The sequence below is a fragment of the Zootoca vivipara genome, chromosome 7 (assembly GCF_963506605.1).
Source record: "Zootoca vivipara chromosome 7, rZooViv1.1, whole genome shotgun sequence".
Taxonomy (NCBI): Eukaryota; Metazoa; Chordata; class Lepidosauria; order Squamata; family Lacertidae; genus Zootoca; species Zootoca vivipara.
Window position 1 is genome coordinate 61799097 of NC_083282.1, and position 22106 is coordinate 61821202.

At 42.9% G+C, this 22106-nt stretch overlaps 1 protein-coding gene across 3 annotated transcripts in view; it reads right to left on the minus strand.

Annotated features, from left to right (window-relative positions):
- SLC16A1 (solute carrier family 16 member 1) overlaps nt 1–17799 on the minus strand; it is a 48081-nt gene extending 30282 nt beyond the window's left edge. Inside the window, exon 1 of one of the 3 annotated variants that reach the window (XM_035122444.2) lies at nt 16448–17281. The gene's annotated coding sequence lies outside the window, so the exon portion shown is untranslated. Of the gene's footprint in view, nt 1–16447; nt 17282–17563 lie in introns of those variants that run through there. The other 2 variants (XM_035122443.2, XM_035122441.2) reach the window with 2 other exon arrangements.
- Nucleotides 17800–22106: the final 4307 nt, after the last annotated feature.

Sequence of the window (22106 nt, forward strand, 5' to 3'; positions counted from 1 at the left end):
ACAGAGAGATAAACAGTTGGAATTGAGCGACAAGGCCCTTCTCTAGGTGTCACCAGATTTGCTCTACTGGCCCATTCAAGAAGGTCATAAACATTTTCAGCTTTTTATATAAATGATTTGGCCACAATGTACATGATGCAAGTTGCTCCATTTGCTTTATTTCAAATTATGGCTATGAAGTCTATCCTAATTAACTATTGTTGGGTTTGGGAGAGTCAATTTAATTGCAAGCATTAAACTAAAAGACATTGGAATCAATATTTACCAGACACTGGCAGTAGTATCAAAATAATTAAAACATGAAAACATATCTAAAGTTTTACTGGAGTGGGTAAATAACAAACTCTGTTCTATATGGCAAGCAGGGTATTTCTCTTATCAGTTCATAAAGCAATTACCCTACACTGCCTCTGCTGCACAAGATTGGTTTACATAGTGCTTCTTGAATAGGTTTAAATGCCTTTTATCTGGCTATGTGCACTTTTCAAATAGAGCTGTGTCACCACCCTATCTGCAGAGGAAAGCCTCTCCCCAGTTAATTGGATAGGTTAAAAGAAAAACCTGTAAGGCAGTTAAAAGGGGACAAACTTCTTGCTCAACAGGAAGAAAACGTCTGAAAAGAACAAAATCTCAATAGCATTTATCTGAACAGGCACAAGTTGAAATAAAACTCATCATAGTCACTTTCCCCTTTTGTTTAATCTGACAAAAATAATTTGTTTCACAAGTGGAGAAATTGCTCAGCCCCCTTGGCTAGAAGAAAATCTGGCTCTGCCTGGTATACGTGACTATCTGGGGCTTGTAAGGGCTCAGCACCACACAATAGACAATTGAGGGCCTCCTTGGTTATTGCAAAGCTCACAGGGTGAACTAAGGTCAGCAATAGGCAGACAGAGAACTACTGAGGGTTTTTCAACATTCCTTTTCACATCAGCCACAGCATATCCCATAAGCAACCTGAAAAAAAGAGGTGTTCTTTGAGTGGTCAGTCTCTGAACTTGGGTAAAGGAAAGGCAGAAGACTGATAGATGTTTACAAAAGTGGTAGCAGTGCCTCACCTTCACAAGAACAATGCCAGCACTTTAGATTCATAGTAGGTAAATATGTTTTTAGGCCATCCAATGTGATACATAATAGTGACTAGGCTTTCCGGTTTTCCTGCTGGACATTAATCTAAGCAGGAGTGGGGAGGGGAAAGGTGGCTTGGCGTAAAAATATATTATGTCTGCATTGGTCTGTCTTAAGATGAAGGGTAGGAAGAACAACCTTAATAGATTAGGCAGTGGTTCTCAAACTTTTTACTCCGGGCCACACTTTCAGAATAAAAATTTGCTCGTGCCACACTGAATTTCTTTACTGATGAGAAATACATTGGAAAAGGAAAAGAAACAACTCCTAGCAGTGCTTGATTTATAACACAGAACACAACTGCTTTATAATATGACTATGGGACATCCAGAAAGTATAAAACAACACAGCTACCTAAGAACATGAATCATTCCCAAAATATTGTTACGTATATACTCGAGTATAAGCCGACCTGAATATAAGCCGAGGCACCTACTTTTACCTCAAGAAAACCTGGGAAAACTTATTGACTCGAGTATAAGCCGAGGGTGGGAAATGCAGCAGCTACTGGTAAATTTCAAAAATAAAAATAAATACCATCCTATGCCTTTCCCAGCTGCCGGTGGCGGGCTGGGGGGAGAAGTGGCGAGGAAGGATACCTTCCTCGCCGCTTCTCCCTCCCTGCCGCCTCGCACAGAGCAGGCATAGGACGGGGGTTCGGAGAGTTGCAGCGCAGCGCTTCTCCAAACTCCCAGTCCTGTGCCTTTCTCCGCCACCCCCCGCCTCACTCGAATATAAGCCGAGGGCGGCTTTTTCAGCACATTTTTGGTGCTAAAAAAGCAGGCTTATACTCGAGTATATATGGTATACTCTTCTCCAGCACTCTGTTCAAACAGTGATTCTGGATCACAACTAGGATTGTCCTCAGTATCACTTGACACTCTTGCTCCCATTTTGAAAAGATATTTATCTATATTCTACAAATAATAATAATATAATTGATATGATACTATACTACACTGAAAAGTTTAAATGTTTCTTTGATTGGTCTTGAATCTTCCTGCCACACTTGCCCATCCTCTTCTGCCATACCATTTGAGAACCAATAGATTAGGCTTTCCTAGGTGCTATGCAAGGTTCAGGCTATAGCTAGAGAAACTGAGATGAAGAAACAAAATCCAATAGAGACATTAAGTTCTGGAATAAGGTTACCAGATGTCCCCGTTAACTGGGGAAAGTACCCAGATTTACAAATCAGTCCCCATACAAAATCCATTGAAGTTGAAAAATGTCCCCGGATTCATTGGAAAAAAATATGGTAATCTTATTCTAGAACAGAGATGGGGAACCTGTGACTTCCATATGTTGCTGGACTATACTGCCCATCATCCCAGAGTACTAGCCAATAACAGCTGGAGCGCCACAAGTCCCCCATCCCTCTATGAGAGGTTAATTTGCACATATTTGTGCAGTGCTGGTTGTTGCTGGTTGTAAAAATGGCACTACTTTTTAAGGAATTGCATATACTTCCTTCAAACAGCATCTGGAACAACTATTTACTCCTCAGCCAATTGAAATCAAAGAATTAGATCACATTATAAGTCAGATTCTGTTAAAATATCAAACGATTTCTTGAGAAGCAAATAAAGAGCTATTTATTTGTTAGTTGTTTGGGGCATCATCTGCACTGCCAGAACATATAAACTATAACTGGTACCTCAAAAACTTCTACATAAAAAGAAATTCTCCACTTTTGTTGCTGGACAGTGTTGAGATACTTTATTTAAACAGTACTCTAAGAATTCAGAATATATTGATTCTAATGAATTAGTATATGTTTAAAGATTATCTACAAAGTATTTTATAAAGTTCTTCTGAAATGTTGTAGTTTTTTTTACTGGGATAATAAAATTGGATGTTTATGAGGGTGACAAGGAGTTCCACCTTCTGGTACATGTAATGCACTATAAAATGTTCACAACTGCGTATTTAAAATGCTCTCCCCTGGCTTAAAAACAAAGAATACAGAAATGGGGTGGAATGGGCTTATGGATAAACACACAACTGGCACAGACCAAAAGTTTCATTTAGTAGTCTTCCAGGTAGTTTCCTTCAAAAGTTATGCTTAAACATCCTTCTCAGGGACACCTCTAAATTCATACTTTTATGGTAAGTGTACAACTCTTGAGTTGAGAACACAAACAGTTTGATGCTAGGCAGCGTTATAGAAACTGAGATGTGAAAGCTAGGAGCTGAATGGCGCCTTAAACCTAGGATATGGGCACAATAACGGAATGTTTAGGCACACTTTTTAATAACTAGAATACAAAGCTGAAAATTAATGAATGGCAGCTAAAATATTATGTTCCTTTTTCACACAGTCTAGTCCTTCCCCTGCCCACCCCCTTAATATTCTTAAAGGGGTCTCTTTTCCAGCCTTTGGATTGTAGCTGGAAGTGGGGAGTCAGAAAAAGGTCCTCCTTGCCTTCCACTCTGCAGTTTTAATCTGAAATCTTAGGCACAGTAATGCGTCCATTGCTCAGAAACTGTTTGCGCTAAAGAAATTGCCTATCACAAAATGTGCCTAGAACAATGAGAGTTTCAAACACTGATGCTAGGTGATTTTAGTACTAAAATGCACAGAGGGGGGAAACTCCACACAACTAAACTCACATCTAGGTGCCGAGATAAATCTGTTCTACAGCAGCATTTCAGATAGCGGGCCTTGGGATACTTTCAGGAATGTTACTTACAGTGCCACAGCCTCCTCAGTGCCTGATTTGCCTGTTCCCCTGCTCTCCCAGGCATGCCTGCTTAGTCCTTTTACAGTGGTACCTCTGGTTACATATTTAATTCATTCCAGAGGTACGTTCTTAAGCTGAAACCATTCTTATCCTGAGGCACGCTTTCACTAATGGGGGCTCCCGCTGCGCGCGCCCCTCCAACACACAATTTCCGTTTGCATCCTGGGGCAATGTTTGCAACCAGGAGCAGGTACTTCCGGGTTAGCGGAGCTTGCAACCTGAAGCGATCGTAACCAGAAGCGTTCGTAACCAGAGGTATCACTGTATTGGATCAGCACCTCCTTGCATGCTCTGATAGGAAAGGGCCAGAGAAAGTGTTGAACTTATAGCGAGAGATAAAAAGTTAATATATAACAGCAAACAGGAACAACAGACAGGGAATGATTAAAGAGGGGAAAGAAGTTATAAGAAATGAATGTAAAATGACCAGGAAGACAAGAAGCTGACACTTTGGGAGAGTGGGTGTTAAGGTACAAAATGAATGGGAAAGGAGAACAGAAGAAGCTTCATGCGGTGGGTGAAAATACTTTGAGAAGCATGTGAGGGTGGAAAGAGAACAATAGAGCTTCTGGATTAGCAATTCTGCATAAAACAGGGGTCGGCAAGGCTTAGGGCATGGGCCAGGTCACTCCTGGTGGAGATACTCCGTGGGCCAGACCAGCACAGTGTGATGCTGGAAATCACGCCTGCGTAAAAGCGATTTCCGGCACTGCGGACATGCGAAGACATGATTTCCAGCATCTGGGCCTACGCTGAAGCGATTTCCGGAGCTGTGGAAGAGTCCCCGTGTTGTGCTGCACCGGTTTAGCGCAGCACGCAGGGACTCACCAAGCGGGCGGCTTGTGGGTTGCTTAAAAATGGCCTCCATGGGCCTTAGGTTGCCGACCCCTGCCCTAAAATGAGGAAGCTGCCACAAGAACTGCAGAACAAATGACTGTGCTTTTCATGAGTTAAGTACCGGTAGCTCTTTGCCAGAGGGAAGAGATAAAGCAGGTATCAGTAGGAAATGATTATGCCAAATGCTTCTTCCATGTGCCACCACTGGCTGCCCCGCTGATGGTGGCTTGATGCACCCCATGGCTATCCCCTCCCACTCAATCCATGCAGTGGGGGTGACTCTGCTTTCTCTCCTCCTCCGCTCCCCCCCCCAAGCCTGATCTGCACTCACCCCACCCACAGGATCTCCGTAGCTGCTTCTTCCCTCATCCCCATGCCTGATCTCCAATTTCAGACATTGTGATATATTGCAATGGTTAGCTGCTGATATATCACAATGTTGAAAACCAGGTATCGCTCAGCCCTAGTCTGTTACTTTTTTGTACAGCATACCTGAATTTGTTGCTCATTATCCTTTGCTTATTATCCATTGCTTTTTGTTCAAAAATTGCTCTGCAGAGGTAACTTACTAGAGAGTAGGGGGTCTGTGGCTTGGCTTTTGAAAAATAGAGGAACCTCAGTAATTAGCTAAGTGGGAACCACTGGCCTAGATAATAATGAGGCTAGAAGAGGAAAACTGTCACAGAAGCTAACCAAAAGAATGAGGGCAAGAGAAGGCGAACTGGAAAAATGGAATAATCAGAGGAAAGGTGCACACAGGTAGGAGCTGCAGGGGAGAGAGGCTGAGGTTCATGTGAAGGTTTAAAAGGAAGTGATAGAGGCTATCATTGGCTACTAACCATGGTGACTGTGCTCTATCTTACTTGAGGCAATATGCTTCTGAATACCACTTGTTGGAAGCTGCAAAGCAGGATTGTGCTCTCCTGTGCTCAGGCCCTGCTCGGGGGTTTCCCACAGGCATCTGGGTGACCACTGTGAGAACAGGATGCTGAACTAGGTGGGTCTGATCCAGCAGGCTCTTCTTATATTCTGCTGTATTACCAATCCAGCAAAATTACTGGAAATCAAGCACAAAGTAACATGACTGTCTACCTCATTCAAGCTGAAATCAAGGTTTAAGAATTTTAGGTTCTGAAAAAATATTCCAAATCAGAAAAATAAATCTCCATTGTATTAATGGGAAATCTCTCAGGTAGCAGTTTAAAGCAATGTGTCCAGATCAGCGGCACAGCAATGGGCATGGCCCCACAGTATGCCAACATCTTCATGGCAGATTTAGAACGTTTCCTAAACTTCTACCCACTCAAACCTCTCTTGTACCTGCAATACATTGACAATATTTTTATTATCTGGACACATGGTCAACAGACGCTGGACACCTTCCACCAGACATTCAATGACTTTCACCCCGCCATCAACCTAACAATGAACCAATTTATGCAAGAAATACATTTTTGGACACGACTATAAAAATACAGGATGGGCGTATAGACACCACCTTATACTGTAAACCAACTGACCAACAAACATTGGGTTCTTATCTCATTATACATGATAAAGCTATTTTTAGCCATCTCACCCCTTGCTTTTTCTTGTAAGACCAACTGTAGTCGTTAACAGTCGTCAACAAGTTTACCACACCTATCAACCAATCACCCATTCCCACCACCCTTCTGAGTAATACCCCTCCCCACCCTCTCACTATATATAAGGGTCTGGTGACTTCTGTTTCAGTGTATCTGAAGAAGTGTGCATGCACACGAAAGTTCATACCAATGACAAACTTAGTTGATCTCTAAAGTGCTACTGGAAGGATTTTTTTTTATTTTGTTTCAACAGTCTTGCCATGTTAACTTTACCTGCTCTGAGAAGTCATCTCAAGATCAAAGTACAACAGAACGTGTGCAAACAAATCTATTTTCATCTCAAACACTAGGAACTGGCTTCCAGATCAAGTGAATAAGGCAATGAATGTTATAAAGATAATTTTAGATTTCCCCCCAGTATTATATTATTGTTTAGTTAGAGTCCTAAAGGTAAAGGTAAAGGGACCCCTGACCATTAGTTAATTCTCACAATGATTACATCTAGTGCACATCAGGTTGACGGTATCCAAAACGACCCAGAGAGAGACTTATTCAATACAAGCATAAGTCTAAATTACGCCTCATGATTGTGACTACCGGTAGGAACTGATGCAGTTTTGCAAGCTATATGCTGTGGCACAGCACAGCATAGCTAGCCAAAAACAGAGATAGCCTGAATTGAACTCCCTTATTCTGCTGGTTTATAGCAGAAGCAAGAGTTTAATTAGTATGAATAGTGCAATTTGTTTTTATAACTCAGCATGTTCAAAGTTACAGGGAATGAAATAAAAGCTTCAGATTTCCACTAAAGAAAAACTGACTTAGAATCAAGATACCCATAAGCAAAATTATATTTTTTCCCGTCAGTTGTGAAGCATCTCAAGACAAGAGTTCAGGACTAGAAATCATCATCAAGATGGAAGCATTCACCCTGCTTCCAAGGTTATGGTACAATTCCAAAATACACTCAGAATTCAAATGTATTAATAAAGATACTCTCAACACAGGATTCATTTACTGTATGTTCATGTTATCCCACAAATCTCAAGAGGCGCATAGAACAATAAGTGGCAACCACACAGCTGGTAACAATTGAGGAAAGATGGCTGATGCCCTTGTATTTCATTCCCATGTAATGCCTGAAGAGGATTGTGATACGTTAAGATGGAATCCTGTCCCATGTAAGTAATGTTTTGTTGGCTGGGGCTGAAAAGATTTGTAGTACAGACTATCTAGAAGGCACCAAGATGACAAAGCCTGCCATAGGTTGTACATGGGACCGTCTATTCATTGGGTGCAGGAGAGAGAATGAACTCTGTGCTATAATGTATAGAACCTTCATATTGCAGTTCTATTTAATGAGGTGTTCAATGTATCTCTTGTTTAAATTACTATAGATTTTTATTTGACCTTCCATGGTTCTCATTTCTAGATTTATTAGAGATTATAAACCAATGGATTCATCTTTATGTGGATATACTGCAGTGTGGCTCAACGCCCTGACAGAATGTTTTTATCTTGTAGAGCCACTCAGTACAATTGTTCCCATTGGCAGCACTTGGTTGAACAGGTTGGTTTTAATTAATTTTGGCACATCTTAAATATTAGAAGTCTTAAATATTAGAAATCTCTATGTGGGACAAGAAGCTACAGTTAGAACTGGATATGGAACAACTGATTGGTTCAAAATTGGGAAAGGAGTACGACAAGGTTGTATACTGTCTCCCTGCTTATTTAACTTATATGCAGAATTCATCATGCGAAAGGCTGGACTAGATGAATCCCAAGCAGGAATTAAGATTGCCGGAAGAAATATCAACAACCTCAGATATGCAGATGACACAACCTTGATGGCAGAAAGTGAGGAGGAATTAAAGAACCTTTTAATGAGGGTGAAAGAGGAGAGCGCAAAATATGGTCTGAAGCTCAACATCAAAAAAACCAAGATCATGGCCACTGGTCCCATCACCTCCTGGCAAATAGAAGGGGAAGAAATGGAGGCAGTGAGAGATTTTACTTTCTTGGGCTCCTTGATCACTGCAGATGGTGACAGCAGTCACGAAATTAAAAGACGCCTGCTTCTTGGGAGAAAAGCAATGACAAACCTAGACAGCATCTTAAAAAGCAGAGACATCACCTTGCCGACAAAGGTCCGTATACTTAAAGCTATGGTTTTCCCAGTAGTGATGTATGGAAGTGAGAGCTGGACCATAAAGAAGGCTGATCGCCGAAGAATTGATGCTTTTGAATTATGGTGCTGGAGGAGACTCTTGAGAGTCCCATGGACTGCTAGAAGATCAAACCTATCAATTCTTAAGGAAATCAGCCCTGAGTGCTCCCTGGAAGGACAGATCGTGAAGCTGAGGCTCCAATACTTTGGCCACCTCATGAGAAGAGAAGAATCCTTGGAAAAGACCCTGATGTTGGGAAAGATTGAGGGCACTAGGAGAAGGGGACGACAGAGGACAAGATGGTTGGACAGTGTTCTCGAAGCTACGAACATGAGTTTGACCAAACTACGGGAGGCAGTGCAAGACAGGAGTGCCTGGCGTGCTATGGTCCATGGGGTCACGAAGAGTCGGACACGACTAAACGACTAAACAACAACAACAACAACAAATATTAGAAGTAAATGTAGTTAGCACAGATTAACAAAAAACTAACCTATTCAGGCACCAGCTAGATCAGGGGTCCCCAGACTTACCCGCCTTTGGGCCGGTGCCCGCCGTGCCAATTGCGCGGCGGGTCGGAGGGCGGGGGAGTGTGCGCGCAGTGGGCCGGAGAGTGGGGGAGTGCGCGCCAGTGCGCATGCACACACCCATTTACTGGCGCGGTGAAAAAAATCGCCGAAAATTGTTTGTGCGCATGCGTGTGGGCCTCCCCGACCCGGAAGTGCACCTCCCCCGACCCGGAAGTGCACCGGAAATGACCTCTTCTGGGTCGGGAGAGGCCCATACGCATGCGCAGAAACGATTTTCGGCGATTTTTTCCAGATCTGGAATGGCGCCGCCGCGCAGCGCGTCGCAAGAGCGGGCGTCGCGGGGCCGGATTGGGAGGCCAATTGGGCCACATCTGGCCCGCGGACCGTAGTCTGGGGACCCCTGAGCTAGATAGATCTCCTATTCACAGAACAGCATCTCTGTAACCAGGCCTTTATTCCACACAGAAATTAGAAGTTTCTCTGCCTTATTAGGACTGACTTCTAGAACCATGTTTTACACCAGTTCAGTTTACTCTGTGATCTTTACAATTCAGTTCAGTCTATTCCGATAGTTTAAAATGGGAAAACGTAGGTAACAGTTACCAATACCTTATATAACCCAGTTGCATCATGCAAAACATGCTGACAGTTCAGGAATTTATTTGTGCTAGGACTCACTACCCTTTCCAAATTACTCATCTAAACAAACCCTGTTCATTCAAATAAAAGACTTGAAATGCTTAGGCCTCCAGCTCCAGGAAAATTAAAAACAGTTTTGTAGATCCATTCCCCTACAACAGATGAAAACTTTTTTGAAATGTTGAATAAAGTCAATAAATTAAGGCATACCAATATATACCCTTAAATCTTTTGCATAGAAAATGATGCAAATCAGTATAAAAACAGTATACATCCAACAGTAAAAATCTTAAAAAATTAAAAGAATAGGCATTAGGACAACCTGCTATCCTGAATGCCAAAACATGGGTCAAGCAACAAATCCAACCACGGGGAAATAAATAAATAAACCAAAGGAGGTGCCTGGCCACCCAAAGCCTTGAAATCCTTTCCTTGTTTTACAGTGTGTGCTCCAAAATTAGAAGCAGTGTGAATAATTTTCCACAGGGACAGGGTTTCTTACAATATATTCTGGTGTATGAGTTATCTTGTTTGAACTGTCTTCCTGGTCCTAGTCAAAACAGCCCTGCTTCAAATTCCTTCTGCAACACCATACTTTGATCATATGATAGTTAAGGGGACAGGAAGGTATTGCAATGGGGGCACTCTTTCTCTGTTATGACCCTACTCCTTTTACTTAATGTATGATGCCACTACTGTATACTGTACTGTGGTTTCTGCAGGAGAACTATAGGATCGGGCTGCCAAAGTGTTATATAAACCCTCACTACTGTGGGTTAGGCTTCAGTTAAGTAGTTAAGATTAAAACAGCTCAGTTAAAGATTTTAATCCACTAGCAGCTCTAGATTGCATGAGAAGCACAAGATTCATGGTTAATGCTCCCTAAGGGGCAGGAAGCTTTGCGTGAACAGTTCTCACTGTACAGCAAATCAGAGTTTCATTTGAATTACATTTCAAGTTGATCTACTGTAAAATTGTGTGAGTGGGAAGAAGTGAGCTTATCTATAGAATTGGCTGTTCGTGTTAATCATTGTGAAAAACGCTTAACTGCTTTTAAAACAATGCCAAATTATCCAAAGAATTGTTCCTACTGAAGTAAAGGAATTTCAAAATGTCGAACGTGACAGGATTTGGAGAGGCTTGTATTATGTTTGAATGTAATAATACAAAGAAATAATGTGGTCTATCTCTCCATGATCCATAACTGAGCGCAAAGCCAAAAACGAGTGGACTGTATCTCTTTCCAAAGGTTTGTTGGGAGGTCTGCATTTGGACCATAGCATAGGGGAGGGGCTTAAACATTTCCCCTTGCATCAAACATGCATTATTTTGTCAATAAAATCTCATCAGTTATTTGCAGAAGTTTAAAAGGAGTATAGGAGTACAATGCTGATTGTATAGATGGAGAAGCTCTATACAATCAGCAAAAACAAGACCTGGAGCTGACTGTAACTCAGATCATCAGCTTCTTATAGCAAAATTCCAGCTTAAACTAAAGAAAGTAGGAAAAACCACTGGGCCAGTAAGATACAATCTGAATCAAATCCCTTATGAATACACAGTGGAAGTGTGGAACAGGTTTAAGGATTTAGATTTGGTGGACAGAGTGCCTGAAGAACTATGGATGGAGGCTCGTAACATTATACAGGAGGCAGCAACGAAAACCATCCCAAGGAAAAGGAAATGCAAGAAAGCAAAATGGCTGTCCAACGAGGCCTTACAAATAGCGGAGGAGAGGAGGCAAGCAAAATGCAAGGGAGATAGGGAAAGATACAGGAAACTGAATGCAGATTTCCAAAAAACAGCAAGGAGAGATAAGAGGGTCTTCTTAAATGAGCAATGCAAAGCAATAGAGGAAAACAATAGAATGGGGAAAACCAGAGATCTGTTCAAGAAAATTGGAGATATGAAAGGAACATTTCGTACAAAGATTACCATAATCAAGGACAAAAGTGGTAAGGACCTAACAGAAGCAGAAGACATCAAGAAGAGGTGGCAAGAATACACAGAGGAATTATACCAGAAAGACATGGAGGTTTCTTACACCCCAGGTAGTGTGGTTGCTGACCTTGAGCCAGACATCTTGGAGAGTGAAGTCAAATGGGCCTTAGAAAGCACTGCTAATAACAAGGCCAGTGGAAGTGATGATATTCCAGCTGAACTATTTAAAATTTTAAAAGATGATGCTGTTAAGGTGCTATACCCAATATGCCAGCAGGTTTGGAAAACTCAGCAATGGCCAGAGGATTGGAGAAGATCAGTCTACATCCCAATTCCAAAGAAGGGCAGTGCCAAAGAATGCTCCAACTACCGCACAATTGCGCTCATTTCACACGCTAGCAAGGTTATGCTTAAAATTCTACAAGGCAGGCTTAGGCAGTATGTGGACTGAGAACTCCCAGAAGTGCAAGCTGGATTTCGAAAGGGCAGAGGAACCAGAGACCAAATAGCAAACATGCGCTGGATTATGGAGAAAGCTAGAGAGTTCCAGAAAAACATCTACTTCTGCTTCATTGACTACGCAAAAGCCTTTGACTGTGTCGACCACAGCAAACTATGGCAAGTTCTTAAAGAAATGGGAGTGCCTGATCACCTCATCTGTCTCCTGAGAAATCTCTATGTGGGACAAGAAGCTACAGTTAGAACTGGATATGGAACAACTGATTGGTTCAAAATTGGGAAAGGAGTACGACAAGGTTGTATATTGTCTCCCTGCTTATTTAACTTATATGCAGAATTCATCATGCGAAAGGCTGGACTAGATGAATCCCAAGCCGGAATTAAGATTGCCGGAAGAAATATCAACAACCTCAGATATGCAGATGACACAACCTTGATGGCAGACAGCGAGGAGGAATTAAAGAACCTTTTAATGAGGGTGAAAGAGGAGAGTGCAAAATATGGTCTGAAGCTCAACATCAAAAAAGCCAAGATCATGGCCACTGGTCCCATCACCTCCTGGCAAATAGAAGGGGAAGAAATGGAGGCAGTGAGAGATTTCACCTTCTTGGGCTCCTTGATCACTGCAGATGGTAACAGCAGTCACGAAATTAAAAGACGCCTGCTTCTTGGGAGAAAAGCAATGACAAACCTAGACAGCATCTTAAAAAGCAGAGACATCACCTTGCCGACAAAGGTCCGTATAGTTAAAGCTATGGTTTTCCCAGTAGTGATGTATGGAAGTGAGAGCTGGATCATAAAGAAGGCTGATCACCAAAGAATTGATGCTTTTGAATTATGGTGCTGGAGGAGACTCTTGAGAGTCCCATGAACTGCAAGAAGATCAAACCTATCCATTCTTAAGGAAATCAGCCCTGAGTGCTCCCTGGAAGGACAGATCGTGAAGCTGAGGCTCCAATACTTTGGCCACCTCATGAGAAGAGAAGAATCCTTGGAAAAGACCCTGATGTTGGGAAAGATTGAGGGCACTAGGAGAAGGGGACGTCAGAGGACAAGATGGCTGGACAGTGTTCTCGAAGCTACGAACATGAGTTTGACCAAACTGCGGGAGGCAGTGCAAGACAGGAGTGCCTGGCGTGGTATGGTCCATGGGGTCACGAAGAGTCGGACACGACTAAACGACTAAACAACAACAACAACAAAAGGAGTAAAGATTAACGCCTCTGAGACATTATCTAGCTTTACTCTCATTGTTCAGTTTACCTTCTGTTAAAAGAGAGTTGATATAATCCCATGATCAGCCAGATCTAACTATTTCATGGTATCTTTCCCAGCCACTGCACTTTCCCTCATTATAATCACTAGGGCTAGGCGATGAAGGCTGGTTTAAAGTAATATCACCAGTAATATGAATTTGAATCTATAGAGTAGGAAAGAGATACAGTGGTACCTCGGTTTACAAACACAATTGGTTCCGGAAGTCTGTACTTAACCTGAAGCAAACTTTCCCAATGAAAGTAATGGAAAGTGGATTAATCCGTTCCAGATGGTCCGTGGAGTACTTAAACTGAAGCGTACTTAACCTGAATCGAACTTTCCCATTGAAAGTAATGGAAAGTGGATTAATTTGTTCCAGACAGGTCCACGGAGAATTCAACCTGAAGCGTACTTAACCCGAGGTATAAGTGTAATTGGTTCCGGAAGTCCGTACTTAACCTGAAGCGAACTTTCCAATGGAAAATAATGAAAAGTGGATTAATCCGTTCCAGATGGGTCCACGGAGTACTTAAACTGAAAATACTCAAACAGAGGTGTACTTAAACCGAGGTATGACTGTACTTCTTCTAGCCTTGCACAGGCTCAGACACATCCATTTCATCTCAAAGTTTCCTCCGTCTTCCATTATTATGCTATTACCATGTGCAAAGACTCGAGCGGCCTCGTCGCCAGGGGACGAGGCCGGGGAGGCGGGGGCTCCGCCTAAGCCCCCCCCTGTCCCGCAGCTCCCCCCATGGCGGAGCCTCGGGCTGGGCCAAGCGCCCAGACGGTGAAACCTCTGTGGGACCCAGGTGGCGCTGTGGTTAAAGTACTGAGCCTAGGGCTTGCCGATCAGAAGGTCGGCGGTTCGAATCCCTGTGACGGGGTGAGCTCCCGTTGCTTGGCCCCTGCTCCTGCCAACCTAGCAGTTCGAAAGCACGTCAAAATGCAAGTAGATAAATAGGAACCTATTTATCTGCAGCTGCAGCGGGAAGGTAAACGGCGTTTCCATGTGCTGCTCTGGTTTGCCAGAAGCGGCTTTGTCATGCTGGCCACATGACCTGGAAGCTATACGCCGGCTCCCTTGGCCAATAATGCGAGATGAGCGCACAACCCCAGAGTCGGTCACGACTGGACCTAATGGTCAGGGGTCCCTTTACCCTTTACCTTTACAATTATGGAAATGCAGCATTACTTTAGGAAATGTTTTCCAAAGGAAAAAAGCTGAAGCCACCAGCCTTAAAAGGAGTAAATACATATACTGTATAAAAGATATGCGAAAAGATTAGTACCAAGGCAATGTGGGGCAAAAACTAGAACGAAAAGATACGTTGCAAAGTACACAGGTGCCAACACACCCTTATTTGTTCAGAACGCAACCAGCAGCAACACCAAGGAGGGCAAGGAACTCAGACTGTCAGGATGCAAAAAGTTTTATGGTACTATGGGCTACAAGGGAAATGAAACAAAAATAGGGAGTGTTTGGTAAACTGAAATAACAAGGTTGGTGGAAAAATATAGGTGATGCTGACCAGGTGTGCATGCCTAGAGCCAAGGTGGTAGATTCAAGGACACACAAAACATACTACATACTCAATGCTGCCTTGATTGAAACTTGGCCAGCTTATGATTGCAACATGATGCAACCAGAATGTATATTAGAGAGTTATCTGCAACTATGAGAAACGAAATGCCTCTTGGCACAGGCATATCCACAGCCAAGCTGTTACAACAGGACTGGAAAAATGGGCCAGAAGTTCTAAAGAATGCCTGCCTAAATCAAGGTTGTTCCTTCTCCCTTCACTGGCTGGCATGCATTCCTCCCCCAAAGGCTGTACCTGATATGGCAAAGTGCAAAGGAGTTATTTTGTTCCTTCTTTAACAACAGCCAGCTGCAAAACCAGACGGTGAACAGCACTACTATATTCTATTGGGCAGGTCTTCCTAAAGCTACTGCAACATTTCTGAAATGTGCAGAAATAGGTGCTTAACCACCATCAACATGGCTTAATCAAATACATGCAGAACTCAGACAGACACACATGCTGAGGCAAAGAGACACTGAACAGGTCACACAGCAAAACAATGAGCAATCATCCCGTTGCCTTAAACATAAAAATGAAATGGGTCTCCAGTACTCCAGTACAGGCCATTTGTTTTCTGTGGTATTATCATAGATGCCTGTGCATCCATGTCCCTCCAGCTTTCTAACTGCAGTCATGTTCCCATGATTGGCTGCTGTGTAATAAGATTCTCATCATCAAATTTGTAGGAAAGCAGTTACAAGGAGAGGTGACAGAATATAATAAATGTATTTCAAGTCACCCAATCACATTTGCTAGTATAAAGTTTTTAAAGGGTTTAGTAAGTACTGAAGTTGTAGAGGCAAAAAAGTTTGGAAACACCTTTCTGTATCTGGAAATACAGTGTGTTGCATAACAACCAATACATATTTTAATTAAAATTGAAGACATTAACAGCTTGAAAATGAAAAATGCAAGAGAATCTATCATAGTCATAACCTGATCATCTTTCTCACACAACAATGATTCAGTCCTATTGATAACTGTGCCTCAAGCTACGTAACCATCTGTAGTACTTTTCAAAAGATATAGAGACCTGGACAACTCCGTAACATAGTTTCCCCGATATAGAACTGAGATTCCATGACAATAGGTTCATACAACAAAACTCAGGTCATGCAAGAAATTGTTACCAAGGAAGGTGGTAAACAAATGCAAGAAATAACTAAAGCATTAAATAGGTGGGTAACTTGCTTTATTAAAAATTGTAAACAGAGAGCAACACAGAATTACTGGTTCCTTATTGGGAAGGTTTAACTGCTGAGCCATGCTTGTGCATGAAGAAAAAAACAACAGACAGTATAAAAGCTAACCTGATGTGTCAGCAGTCTTTAAGGTTCAAAATGTCACCAAAAGAAGGTACAGTAAACTAGGCAAATCACATTGTGAGAAAGTTGTCCTCCCCCAGTTCAAAGAGTGCCTATTTTGAAATGCTGATGAGCTCACACAAGAAACAGGCAAGGCTTTATTCCTAAAGGTTTGTTCCCTTTTCAAAAGATACAAGAGGTGATGCACTCAAGGAACAATGTTTGTTCATTTGCCACAACCAGAACTGCAAGCAGTCCCACATACCTGTTAGCATCATCTCACAAGGCAAGCTCACATCCTTGTATTCCACTGTAAGTACTGTAATCCACTGGTTCTAGACTTAAGAGTGGATTCACACTTGGTTGCCATCACTTGGAGGTTGCAACATCTAATGAAGACATCAGTGTGTGAAAGCCATCAAAGATAGAACTTTTAATTTACCACTTCACATTAAGTCCAACAAAAAGTATTTTAAGTCGAGGCAGTGCACACATTAAACTACAACCAAGCAGTGAGAAATCGAGGATTGTCAAGTATAATAGGACATTTAAAGGAATATGGTAAGCCCTCTCCCTCTTCTGCTGCAAATCATTTTGAGGGGAATTGCTAAGGCTGCCCAGTGTGGGCTAGATAAACTTATCTATATTCAAAACCTGCATCTCAGCGCTGAGAGATGCACGCCTGTGCAACAGGGAAGTCAGTTATCCTCTGATCTCTCTCAAGACAAATGCAGGCATACAAAGCAAGCAAGCCAGCCATGTGCATACCCAACTCTAACCCTTGTAAGATACATACCGGTAGCAGAAACATTAACTTTTTCGCCATGCACCCCCAAACCACCACATGCTGAATTCAAACAAAGAAGCTAGCCAACCAGTCCTCTCTCCTCCGCCCCCAAGCCCAGCAAATCCCCAGGAATCAGGAAACAGCCGAATGCAATGGCCCCTAACCCAAGCAGTCCTCACCTAAAGATAAAGCAATAAACTATCAACAACGGAACCCCCTTCCCCATGGGCAACGTGGCAGGATGGCCGGCCACCTTGGGCCTCTGACCTCCTCGGTTTAGTGCATCCCCCGGGGCTTAAAACTCTCCCCACAGCTCTGTGCCAGAACCACCCCACCGTCTCCACGCGCCCCTTCCACCTCGTGCCCGGCTCCCCAGGCTCGGGTCGCCCGTCCGCCCCCTCCCCCCTCTCCATTTCCCCGCGCTGCTGGTGCTACTCCGGGGCTGGCGGGCAGACTGAAAAGCTGCCCCCAACACGGCCGGCGGCCACCCCTTTCTGGCGCGCCACGTGGAGCGCCGCTGGCTCCTGCACCAGGAGCCCCGAGAGAGGACTTTGCCTCCCGCCTCCCCAGCCTGGCAGCCGAAGCCCTCCCTACCCGTTGCATGCAGCGGGACTCACACGACGCGCTCCTGCCCTTTCCCCACGCCGCGTCTCTCCTTCCACTCAGGCTCCCGAGCGCTACTCGCAGGCGCTCCCGCCCCCTCACGCACTATAACGGGCCGGGCGGGGAGCCTGCCTGCGGCGAGGAGGAGGAGCCGAGAGGCAAAGGGCGGGCTTTCGCGCCGGCGGGTCAGAGGGAGAGAGAGCGGCTTGACCAGCTGGCCTCCCCCACCGACCGCAAAGAAGCAGAGGCTGTCCTTATAGGAGAGAGAGAGGCGCCTTTGTGTGTGAGAACTTGCCTGAGGGGGGAGCCTTTTTGTAGCGAGGGCGCTGCTTGCGAGGAGAGGCGGGGAAATATCCACGAGGAGCAAGTGGAAAGTGGCGTTTCTGCACGTAGAAGCTGGCGGCGGCGTTGCCAGAAAGGAGCGGGGCAGCGAGACCCGACAGTGGGCTCCTCAGTCTCTCTCAGTAAAGGATCGACACAAGGGCCCCTTATTATTAACTGGCATTTTTAAAAAACAATGGTTATGGGTCTTCAGCCCACCTAAATTTAACCTCTGTCCCCCTCCCGGGGTACTTTGTATTTGCTCAGAGGCTAATCCCACACGCACGCACACACACGCCCTGCCCACTTCATATTTTGCGGGGAGTAAGCAAAATTGGAAACTGTGCCTGTGATACGTTCTAGTTACAGGTAGGTAGCCGTGTTGGTCTGAGTCGAAGCAAAATAAAAAAATTCCTTCAGTAGCACCTTAAAGACCAACTAAGTTTTTATTTTGGTATGAACTTTCGTGTGCATGCACACTTCGTCATACCTGTGATACGGGTAAGCCGTGACTTCAATGAACCACCCATTGGCAACTGAAGCAAAGCAAAGAGGTTCGCCTTTTTTAAATTTTGAGGTATTTTGTGATAGTCTTATTAGAATTGGAAAATAAATAAAATGCTGTGACATAAAGGTTAACTCTGAAAGCCAAGAGGTGGGAGGGAAGGAAGTCGATAGGCTCTATCTAAAGAACCAAAGAGGTAAAGTGGACAATAATGATGTGATTATATACGTTTAAATGGAAAAATTAATAAAAATTATTTTTAAAACAAAAAACTTATGTGCATTTTTATAAAACATTTGCAAGCTCCATATGTCACAAGAGAAAACATCCAGTTAAATGAGCCATCATAGGCACTTCCCAGTACAGTGTATAAAGCCTGGAAAATCCGGTACTGTATTTGTAAACGTGACCTGCTATCAAGACTTAAGAGTAGCAAGATACTGTCACTATGTAAAGACCACTTGAAATACTAAACTTTTCCCCGAGTAGTAAGCACACACACTGGCAATCAGGGTGGAATGTTGTTTGCCAGTACGTGATTTCCATGTGTGCACACACTGATCAAACAATTGTCTGTACAATTGCCATATAGTGATCGTGCTTTCTCCTAACCAAAAGGGTTTTCTGCCTATGAAACCTATACAATTAAACAGCTAAAGTATTGTGTACCAACAAACCAAGGGTAAAACATATTTTTGAGATTCATTACAATTCTTGTCAAAGTGCTGTTTGCCATTAGCTCTCTTAATTTGTGATTCACCTGTCATTGTACTGTACCTTGAAATTGGCTAAGGCAGACCGATTTTGCCTTTCCCAAGGGATAAATGCTTTATATCTTATCATTTGCTCCATATTAGAAAGAAATGGGGAACAAATCCAGTGAGACTAAACAGATGGGAAACGGTTCTTCTGCCACATCAAAGGGAAAAGTCATCCTTCTACCAGGCATGATCACTCAAGGTAAGCTTCATAAATGTTAAGGCACTTAATGATGCTGAGAAGTAGAAACAGAACCTTGTACATTGGACAATAACACAATTATTCTAATCCAGGGATTATAACCATTCCACTCATCCACTTTTAAAATCATATTACGTATAGACATAAAAACTGGTGGGTTGACCAAGGTTCTTTTAAACATTTATTTGAATTTTAAATGTTTTACTCCTCAGTACTGCATCCTGTGCAGAATTTTTTAAAGATATTAATCCCTAGACTTTACTACACCTTTCCTCCAGACCTGAGAGACTGTACTGTACTTGAAAGAAAAGTTAATTGCCATTAGGTGCTGGCACAACCATTAGACATCTTTGAAAACTGTTGAGGCTGCTGCATCTTTGAGGAGGGGCAAGTAACACTCATCCCCATTTCATCTCAACATTTTGCATATACACTTTGGCTAGCTCTAGAAAAGCAGTTTCAATTGCTTGGTAATCATAAGGGTGAACTTTGGACAGACCTAAAAATGCTGAGGACTGAAGCGTGGTAGTGCCTCCTGGCCTGTGGGAAAGGAAGCTTGAGATCACTCTCATAGTTTCTATGCATCATCAGGTGGCCAAACTCTCTGCCTCAGGGTTCTTTAATTCTAGAAGGCCAGTCAAGTATGCTGATAGAGTCTCTGTGTGGGTCAGATACAGCTTGTCCAATTTTCGTCAAAAGGTTTCTTTACAAAGAAAGACTCCATTTTTATTTTATTATTATTGGGTGACATTCAACTAGGTTTTACTCAAAATAAACCTAATGGGAGGAATTCAACACTGAGCTCCTCTGATTGTTGCATCCACACAAGCATTTCTGCTTGCCAGACAGAATTACCCCCCTTCCCCTTCTAGGCATGTGAACTAAATGGTTAGGCACCTGCTGTTCACATTTTGCTTGTATTAATATACTGGTGCAGCCATGGTAAACACAATGTTAAACACAAGCACATGCATCTTCATGCATCTTCATTCAGATGGAAAGGTGCATTGAAAAGCTTTGGATGGAAAAGTGTTGTATAATTTCGCTAAAGTAAATAATTGTAAATAACTATGTTTTTATTGCAGCTATTTATATACCACTTAATCACCAAAGTTGCCAAGCAAAGTTTCTCAGCTACTATGGTGGGGTTGGAGAACCATGTAAGCGGCTCTGAGTTTGTTAGAGGAAAGATGGGATTAAAATATTGTAATTAATAAAATATAAAGCGTGTCTGAAGGAGACTAAAAACAGGGATCATGTTCCTCTGAAATTATCAGCCTAGAAAGTATTGAAGAAGTTAAAGGTAAAAGGGCCCCTGACCATCAGGTCCAGTCGTGTCCGACTCTGGGGTTGCGGCGCGGTTGCGGTTGCGAGGGAGCCGGCGTTTGTCCGCAGACAGCTTCCAGGTCATGTGGCCAGCATGACAAAGCTGCTTCTGGCGAACCAGAGCAGCGCACGGAAACGCCGTTTACCTTCCCGCTGGAGCGGTCCCTATTTATCTACTTGCACTTTGATGTGCTTTCAAACTGCTAGGTGGGCAGGAGCTGGGACCAAGCAACGGGAGCTCACCCCATTGCAGGGATTCGAACCGCCAATCTTCTGATCAGCAAGCCGGACTCTGTGGTTTAACCCACAGCGCCACCTGGGTCCCTATTGAAGAAGTTAGTTAATGACAATTTCAAACTTTTAATGTCTCACCCCTCTCATGGAAATGCTGCATCTCCTTTGTTTAAAAGCATTGACATTAAAAAGTTGTAGACTAATAATTCCTTTGTCTGGAGACAGGACTTCCTTCTTGCTTTTCACTCAAGTTCAGATAGCCAAAGGAGACAGTGAAGACATGTAGGACTTCATTACAGCTTTAATTTGGCAGCATCATCTCTTCACTCCACTTCAAAAGTTTGCCCTCTTTCAAACACAGGTCACTTTGTTTAGGGGGAAATGTTTGTTTGTTTGTTTTTAAATTTATAAACTTACAAATTGCCCTACTAATGCTTTTGCACCAGGAGTTGAGAAATAAACTATACAATATTGTTCCAAACCCATCTCCATTGCAGATGGGGATTAGGGTGAGATTGAGATATTTTTTCATAGTGTGAGGGTTGAAGGGAAGTGGTTTGAAATTTATTGTCAAGAACCTGGTTGTACAGACTGGATTTATCTCCATATTGGCATAGCTGCCAAATTCTCCCTTTTTTAAAGGGAAATTCCCTTGTGCTGAATAGGCTTCCTCGCGAGAAAAGGGAAAACTTGGCAGCTATGATATTGGTGATTGATGGGTATAATGTAAACTCTGCATTATAATCTTTATATTTTGTATGGGAACTGTGGTTGATAATGACTTACAATTATTATCTAGTAAAGACTTAAAGAGCAACTACCTGCTTGATATTTTTTGGCAAGATGTGCTATAGTACACCCCAGTGCTCTAATGCACAATCATGTTATTAAGATACAATTATATCTGTATCTTATAAAAGTTATCTCATTTCTCCTATCTCCAGCATGTGCCTAAATCCTCTGAAACCATCACAGTCATGTAGAGAACAAATAATGCATCCAAAGCTGGCCTATCACTCACATAAACATGCCTCAGCTTTCAATAAAGCTTAAACTAATTAAATTACCCTCCACAACCCTAGAAATAATTAAATGCAGGTGCCTTGTGTCCTATTTGCATGCAGAGGCATTGTGCTTTTCTCAATTTTATCAAATGCAGATCCTAAACAAAACAGGATCCCAGGAGCA